This window comes from Armigeres subalbatus, unplaced genomic scaffold (assembly GCF_024139115.2).
Source record: "Armigeres subalbatus isolate Guangzhou_Male unplaced genomic scaffold, GZ_Asu_2 Contig1597, whole genome shotgun sequence".
Classification (NCBI taxonomy): domain Eukaryota; kingdom Metazoa; phylum Arthropoda; class Insecta; order Diptera; family Culicidae; genus Armigeres; species Armigeres subalbatus.
Window position 1 is genome coordinate 19,369 of NW_026942391.1, and position 8,755 is coordinate 28,123.

Here is an 8,755-nt window from a genome sequence, read left to right on the forward strand (position 1 = left end):
GAACACTCGCGTTTCCCAAGTAACAATCAGTTACCACAAATAGACATCATTGTCGAACTAGCGTTTAATTAAAGTATTCGTAGCTGAACAATATGTAGTATGGAATAACAAATTGGGCAAACATCGTTGACATTTGTAACCAGCTTCTGCTCTGCTTTCAGCTATGTATCTGAATAATACTTTTATAAACGCTACCGACTTATTTCTTTTTAAATCGAAATGTATATTGAACAACTAGCTAAATACAAACAACTTAAACTTGCAAAGTTTATGCTGTTCATCGTGATGCATATGTTTAAATAATTTGTTTTTGAAGCATCGAACAAACGTTTGAAAACTCTATTACAATCTACACACGAGCATGAGCTTATTAAGAAGTCTAATAATTGACGTTATCAGTAAACATCATTGCTTCTGTATCCGATTTCAATTTTGTTTATTTATATAATTTTGAAACGTTGAATGAACGTTTGCAATTCGCTTATTGCAATAACAACAATGACTTTGGTTAAACGTTGTACGAACGTTTATTCCACTCTACAAATATTTTTTTTAAGCGGACTTATTCTTATTAAAACATTATTTACTTTGTCATTCACTAGAGAATAAATTATTATTTTTATACTTACTTCAGGAATGATAGAATAAATCTGCAGGAAAAATCTACCTCCATGATGACAGATAGAAGGCAGCAGCTTCACAACTCACTAAAACAAACTATAAAATCAAGACGAATTATTCACTTTTCGGAATGGGATTACCCCAACTATAACGTCATTGAACTCCTATTAAGCTTTTGTTCAATTGTTGGCAATTTTGTTGAGTAATGACCAACTACCTCATTACAGCTGTTCAACCAAAATTGTTCAACAACGTATGGTTTATATTTCTAATTCAGCTTGGTACTTTCCAAGGTGACAAATATAGCTGATGGTAAACAAGAGGGCTGGGGATTCAAAGGTCGTTGGATCGATACCGGTATCCTGTTCATAATTTATTTTTCATCTTATTTCCAGTATGTTGAACAATGCCTTAATAAGTATAACAATGTAATGAAATAAATGTATTTAGAAAAGCATAATTAAAAAAGCCTAATCAGTGAGTTGCTGACTAATTGAATTAACATTATGTTTGTTTTTTGAACAAAGTTGATGAATAAATATTTTTATCTACTATTTAAGTAAAGTTGAAGAGAGGTTGCTAGTTGTTGTTGAATAAATACTCCATTTTTGGGCGAACAATGCTGGAACAAATGTTGTCATGTATGATAGTATAATTTTTAATCAACGCTGGCTGAATAAATCTGACCATGCTGATGTTTATTCAACTGGCAATTGTTACTTGGGTTATTTAAACTAATTTGATGACACTGACATTCAACATCTCCAGACCGTCGGAACATACAAAGTGATCCAAAGGCAAATACATCCACATTGTTATGAGCCTCGATCTACACATTTGGCTGCGAAGGTGAAGAAGCGATATTAAAATCTTATTTATTTAATGTTCTTCAAGATTAAACATAACGCGATTTAAAACGCTCGGCGCTGCATGCTGATCTGTTTAAGTAACGCAGTATTGATTGAGCCCAACAGTTCAATATTCACTTAATTGACTACAGTTGACACGCTGCCACTTTGGTTAGATACATGGCGTAATAGAACCTACCGGAGCCGGAGCTTCCAGTTATCATGCGTTACTGTGCTCTATTCTAAGGACGATTAAATCGAGCTAACGGAGCTGATAAACGCAAGGTGGTAAACAATTGCTAAAGATATCAGACGAGGATCAACGGGCTATCGATATTATTGCTTTTTTCATCGAAGAATAGACTACCGTGCAAATTTGTTGAAGTATCAAAACAAATGTTCACACTTCCAACTGCATGGAAATTAGCAAATGCACAATCCAACACATCGTTTTTGCATTATATGTCGTTATTAGTCGAATTCTAACAACGAACCATTAAGCAGAGTTGTTGAAAACCTTCGCACAAGAAGTCCACCTTATAGCACATTTTGAAATTCAGCTTTTGTAATGAGTTATTGACAAACTACTAGATGATCGAACGCAAATTACTAAATGATCGATAACATCCTTGAACATGTGTGCTGCTAGGGGCGCCAAACTCGCGGTTCGTTCAATAATAAATAGTACAATTTTATTAGTTAGGCGCCATGTAATAACCAAACTGACTATGGTTTGATCCACCGGTCTATGGGTCTATGGTAGAGAGCAAACAAAGAATATTTCTTTTCACATCAGCATTTTATATGTAGCGATTTTAGTTTTGACGGCTATTCCAAATTTTCAAGAACTTCCGGGATTGAGCTGAAGGAGCCATTTCAATTAGAAAAGGAAATCTGAGAGTATCTTATTAAAACAAATTTTTGAACATGGCATTGAAGACGACTGGATACAGTTTTTTGTAAATATTTCGGCTATCTCAGTCTTATAAAACCATTAAACAATTAGCGTTTTACTCTGTAAATGCTCTGTAGTCACTAGTACATATGTTATTTGAAAATATTTATATTTGATACACACATTGCGATTGGTTCAATTTTTAGTCACTATTACGGCCACTAAGGGGCTAATGTCTAACATGTTTTGTTATGAGGGATGAATAGTGAAAAAATGATTAGACTTTTCCATGGACTACATTCATTACCAATCGATTGATCAAATTCCGAAAGGCCCTTTTGCTGCTATGACTGATACCAGGAAGGAGTGGTATGCCCAACAAACATTGGGAGCTGATGAAGAGCATTAGAAATGGACCTCTTCAGCTAAAAAACTAGCTTATTCAGACTAATTTGTTTGTTGGGAGGGTTTGTGTAAAATTGAGATAAATTTGCGCACTAATTCAAGAAAAATTTCAGACAGAAAAAGAGACCAAATCCAGAGTTGGATTTTCCTTAATCCAAATAGATCCGATGGTGATTTCATCCATGAACCAACCAATCTACTTGACCCAAAAAGGTATAATTGCCTTATCGATTTCAGCTTTGATTTTAATTTAACCATCTAAGTCCGTTAGTTTCTTCAAACCTCTGACCAAGCCAAGCCAGATATTGTATGTTTATTCGACTAGGTCCGATTGTAATTCCGAACATCTATCTTTCTTTTGATCTGGATTTCATAAACCAACCAAATAGTAAGGGTATGCGATAACACACGTTTTCCTAACGAAACGAAACGAAACGAAATTTAAAATGTCTATGTTGATTCGGATCGAAACGAAACGAAATAAAGATTTCTTTCGATACTTCGAAACGATACGAAATCAAGGTTCATTTAATTCGAAATTTTTCGAAACGAAACGAAATTTTAATTTTTTTTCCGCGGAATTTTTATTAAATTGTTTTTACATTATGTACGCAATTCTGATTTCACTTTTTCGAAGTCGAATAACTGTTTTGCGACCAAAAGAGTTACAATAACAGAAAAGGCAATCTGTGATAAATCGCCACATTCTCGCCGCATATACCATTGGCAATAAGACAATACCCCAGCATTTGTTCCGCTTTCAAAGAAATTCATCGTGGAGCGTGTGCTCCCGAATCTGATCAATTTTATATCAGTTTTATATCAGTAAGTAGGGTAAAATGCCCAATAGTGGACCCCCTAGTAGCGGAATTTTGCTCTTCCTGTCATAAGGAGTAGAAACTTTCAACATATTAATTCTGCTTGATATCTAATAACAAGTTCTGCATCTCCTCTTTACGATACATATATAAAACACTCAAATACCTGACGTTATTCGTTGAAATTAACATTTTGAAGTCTGACTGAATTCGCCCTATAGTAGACCCCCTGGGGGTCCATAATAGGAAATTGGTTCCCTATAGTCGACACTTCATTTGATTTTCATGTTCCGTTTCGGGACGTTCTGCTTCCCTATTATGGACCCCCCAAAATATTCCTATAATGGACACTCTCGTGTTTATTTTTTTATAGAATTGCAAAATATCCTCTTGTTTTACTTTCCATAGCATTTCCAATGCATGTAATCAAATCATAGAACTGTAAAGTAGGTTCTCCCGATGGAACATTGTGCTGTAATAATGCAAAATAGGCTGGAGGGTCCACTATTGGTTGGGGGCCCACTATTGGGCATTTTACCCTATATAAAAATAAAGAAATTGTGGGATTTTTCATATACCTACGGATTCAAATTTTGTTAAAGCATACTTCATATTTTCTTGTCAGCGTGGACTAAGTACTGACTTAGTCAAAATTAGAAAATGAATGCTTGGATTTATTTTTTATTTAGTGGGATACTCAATTATGTATCCACATCTGCCAGGCGTATACGCAGAGAGAGAATTAATATTACTAGAGCAACATTTGAAAGAGCGTATCAGCCAAAATGTATTCCTTCTTATTCTTCGTCTACATATATAGCATACATTTGCTCACTAGAAGAATCCTGTGCACCTTCTTAAAATGTACGAAGATATGTATTTCCGATTGAATTTAACAGACCCATAGTCTTATATACAATCAGCTCGACAAACTGAGCTATTGTCTGTGTTCTTTTTTTTAAATCTTTATTAACGTGATTTCTATTTGCTGTGTGTCCTTGACATATGAGAACATCTTTTATGGTCAGTATAAGCTGAAAGCAATCTTAAGTAAAGAACTTCCTGCAATGTTAATGATCTTTCAACCCGTTCTGGATTTTATTTTTGCAAATTCCATGCGAAGATCTAGAAATGCCCACAAATCTCCAATGTTCCTTACATACAGCGCCGTAGCGTGGGCCACCACATATTAGGGCCACCGAGGGATTTCCGGAGCCATAATGTTTGATAGCAGTGACTATTCGCAAAATGTAGAACTTATTGAAGCAGTGCAGCATACATTCAAGCGTTTTTTGTATAAAAAATTCTATTACCCTTATGAACCATATCAGAGAAGAATAAGTCGTATGCAGATCACATCATTAACTGATCGTCGGCGCGTCCTTGATATGTCTACGCTTCATTGACTTAATTCTATTCACTGCAGCATTACTAGTGAACTCCAGTTTTGGTTTCCCGCACATGGTCTACGTCAGTTGGATCTATTCTACATCCCTAGATCAAGGACAAACCTGGGAAAAGCTGCACCTCTTTCTCGTTTATGCCAGACTTACAACGAGGGCTACAAAGAAGTGGACATTTTTATGGAGCTTTCGCAATTCAAAAGGATTATCCGAAACTAGCAGCTTTGCTAAGCCCGGTGTTGAACTTAATCTAGAATTAAAAAAACACCTAAATAAAGATTAAAAAAAAAAAAAAAGCTTTGCTAAGCTTTAAAACTTTATTGTATTGTGGTCCGATTATTGGGTAACCCTGTAGGACGCTATACAATGAATAATATATGAGATAAATAAATAACTTAATTAACTAAAAAAGGACAATTCACACTCAAATTCATTGGTTTGAGTTTATTCAGCTTTTTTAAGTGGACATCTTTAAAAGGTTACATTCATAATAAACCGATTGACAAAATTTAGAAGTGCCTTTTGTTCTTATATCCGGAAGTAGTGATATGAATTTTGTGTAATTTATAGTTCAGGTAAATTTCCAGTTTTTGTTTTTTTATTTCTTCTTATTATAATCAAATGTATATTGGTCCTGAGGTGAACGGCAATTCCGAGCATTGAACAACCCACTGCATAGCTGAATTTTATTAACACAAATATGTACAGGAAGTGACTTCAAACTATCGACAGACACAGTCCTAAATTAAGTTTTCCTTGATCCAAACAGATCCGTTGGTGATTTCGACCACCAATCAATCTACACACCATACAGTTATTTTTGATTTAATTTGTCCTAACTGGGTTCAGTGGTCCAAAACTACATTTTACTTGATCCAAATAGGTTCAATGGCAACTCCCGGCCACCAACAAAGCCACTCCAAAAAATGGTTTTCCCTGATTCGACTAGATCCAGTAGAAACTCTGACCTTCAACCATCTCACCCCAGAGTGAAATTTTATTAACTCTGTTAGGTCCAGAACTGGTTTCAAAACACCGTCAGACTCACTCCGGAATTCGATTTTCCTTGACGCGAATAGGTTCGATAACGATTCCGATAATCGACCGACGCATTTCCGAGCTGGATTTTATTGACCCAACTAGACCCAGCAGTTCGTAGGCTCTGAAAAAACCTTAACACTTTATATGAACTTCCAGCACGGCTCTGGAAGGTCGCTTGAATAACTTGTGAAATAATCAAAAAAAAGTAACACCAAATGGAAACAAATGGACATTCTGCAATTCAAATGAACTTCAGGAACAAAAGTTCTTGTTCTCTTCACAGTATTGAATGAGGTTTAAAGCATCTTTAAACCACTAAACATTCTAATTTAACTGTTGATGCATTTCAAATTGTCAAATTGTTGTCAAATTTTCCCATTCTTATAATAAAAAGAGGGGCGCCAAATCATGGTTTCGTTATTCTTATTGTATACTTGTTTCGGTGTTTCCAATTCATGACCAATAATGATGCTGGTCACGTGCTATAAAATTTTGACTATAAAATTTAGGATTAGGAGAGGAAACTTAGTTTAACACTCATTGTTATAAGAGACCAAGGAATGCTCTGCATCTCCTTGAGCGCTATGCGAAAGGAATCGTTGGTTAGTTGAGAAGGTAATTCTTCTTCTTTTTCTTTCTTTTTTCTAAGCGACAATATATGTATTACGAAATTATTTTTGAAAACAAGAAGACGAAAACTGTGTTTCAAATCAATCCAACGCAAGATCAATGTGTTTCGTTTAATAATCTTCTACAACACGATCGATTGCACACTGGTTAAATTCTGCTACGCGAGGTAGATTTTTTTCACTTCACGTTCTCCCGGACTATGACCAGCATTCACATGATCGTTTCCGCATTCATATAGAAGAAAACTACATACGAATTTGTCGACTAAGAATGAGGTTATGTAGTAATATAGTAGAACCTAAAGTTTTGAAAACAACTTTACGATTATGTTCAGCGGCGCAGCCAAAATTTTTGATAATATGAAGTATGGTTTAAGATGAAATTTATTTCGAAATTCCGCGGAATTTCGTTAAATTTCGTTAGAAGTTAGTTTTTTCTAGCGAAATTTTTGTAATTTTACGAAACGAAACGAAATCAAGAAATCAGATTTCGCCATGCTCAAATTCCGCGAAATTCCGCGGAATTTCGTTTCGAACCACCTAAAACGAAATTTTTCGAAATACCGCATATGCTTACCAAATAGGTCCTATGGCGATTCCAGCTTTTTACAAACCCACTTCAAAGTTTTTTAGCTATAGTTTTTCTTTTCATGATTAGAATAGCGATTCTGACAAGCGGCCTCCTCACCGCAGAATGCGATTTTATAGATCCAACTAGGACCAGTAGTGGATTCAAATCATCGTCACATCCACTATAAATGTAGATTTTCCTTAATCCGAATAGACCCGACAGCGATGACGTGCATCGACCGATCCACTTCAGAGTTGAATTTATTGATCTAAGAAGATATAGCAGTGTGTGGGTTCTGGAAAAAATCCAGTTTGTTTTAATCAGCGTAAGTTTTTTTTCGTTGATATTTCCAGATTTTTTTTTTATTTTAACAAGCAATTCTTACCGCTTTAATCATCTTCGATCATAAATTACAGAATCTTACATAGTCTAAACCGTCTTATTTATTGGTAAGATTCAAATTGTTCTCCAAATATAAAATTTGCGCATTTTATTTCCTCTTAGTAAAAGAGTGGTGTCCAATAAACTTTTCGCCAAGGGCACTGGTAGCTATGGCTATGGGGCCCTCCTTAGCCGTGCGGTAAGATGCGCGGCTACAAAGCAAGACCATGCTGAGGGTGGCTGGGTTCGATTCCCGGTGCCGGTCTAGGCAATTTTCGGTTTGGAAATTGCCTCGACTTCCCTGGGCATAAAAGTATCATCGTGTTAGCCTCATGATATACGAATGCGAAAATGGTAACTTGGCTTAGAAACCTCGCAGTTAATAACTGTGGAAGTGCTTAATGAACACTAAGCTGCGAGGCGGCAATGTCCCAGTGGGCGATGTAATGCCAATGAAGAAGAAGAAGCACTGGTAGCTCGCCCTACGGCTCTGCGTACATTGTTTTGTAACGTAACGTTTGCTCTCTGTAAAGTCGAGAGTTGCTTCCTGAAGTCGTCAACTATACCTCGATTTAAGCTAAAAGTCAAAATGATAAAAGTCAAATGATAAAAGTACTTCAAAAAGAACTGAATGCAGAAGTGACGAAGATGTATTGCTGGACGGACTCCAAAGCTTGCTTGAGGTCGATTAATGCCGGTCAAAAGCTAACGGCGTTAGAATTAGAAAAAAAACAGCCATGGTGCCAATTTATTGCATTGGACTCCCATTGCATTTAAACGACTCTCAGACTTAGCGACAAAGTCTTGGAAATTGTGAAGTATTAAGGGATGGTCACTGAAATTGACTCCGGGTCCGTTAAGTTAGGCATAAGTACTTTAGGCATTATGGACGTTTGGTAAATGGTAAGTGGCTACGCTAAGTTGACCTTCGATTAGCCGGCGGATTAAGATTCCGTGAAGAAATGTTGGGAGGCTCTCGATAGAGCACCAAATGATGACGTAGTTTGACAGTTGAGAGAGCTTTCTGTCAAAACGTAGCATTAGGCTTAAGAAAATTACTTGCCAGGAGTTTTATATTCGGCTCGACCTGACAGTGCACATTTTTCAAATCTGTTTCACCCTCACAGGATCCTACCAAACATT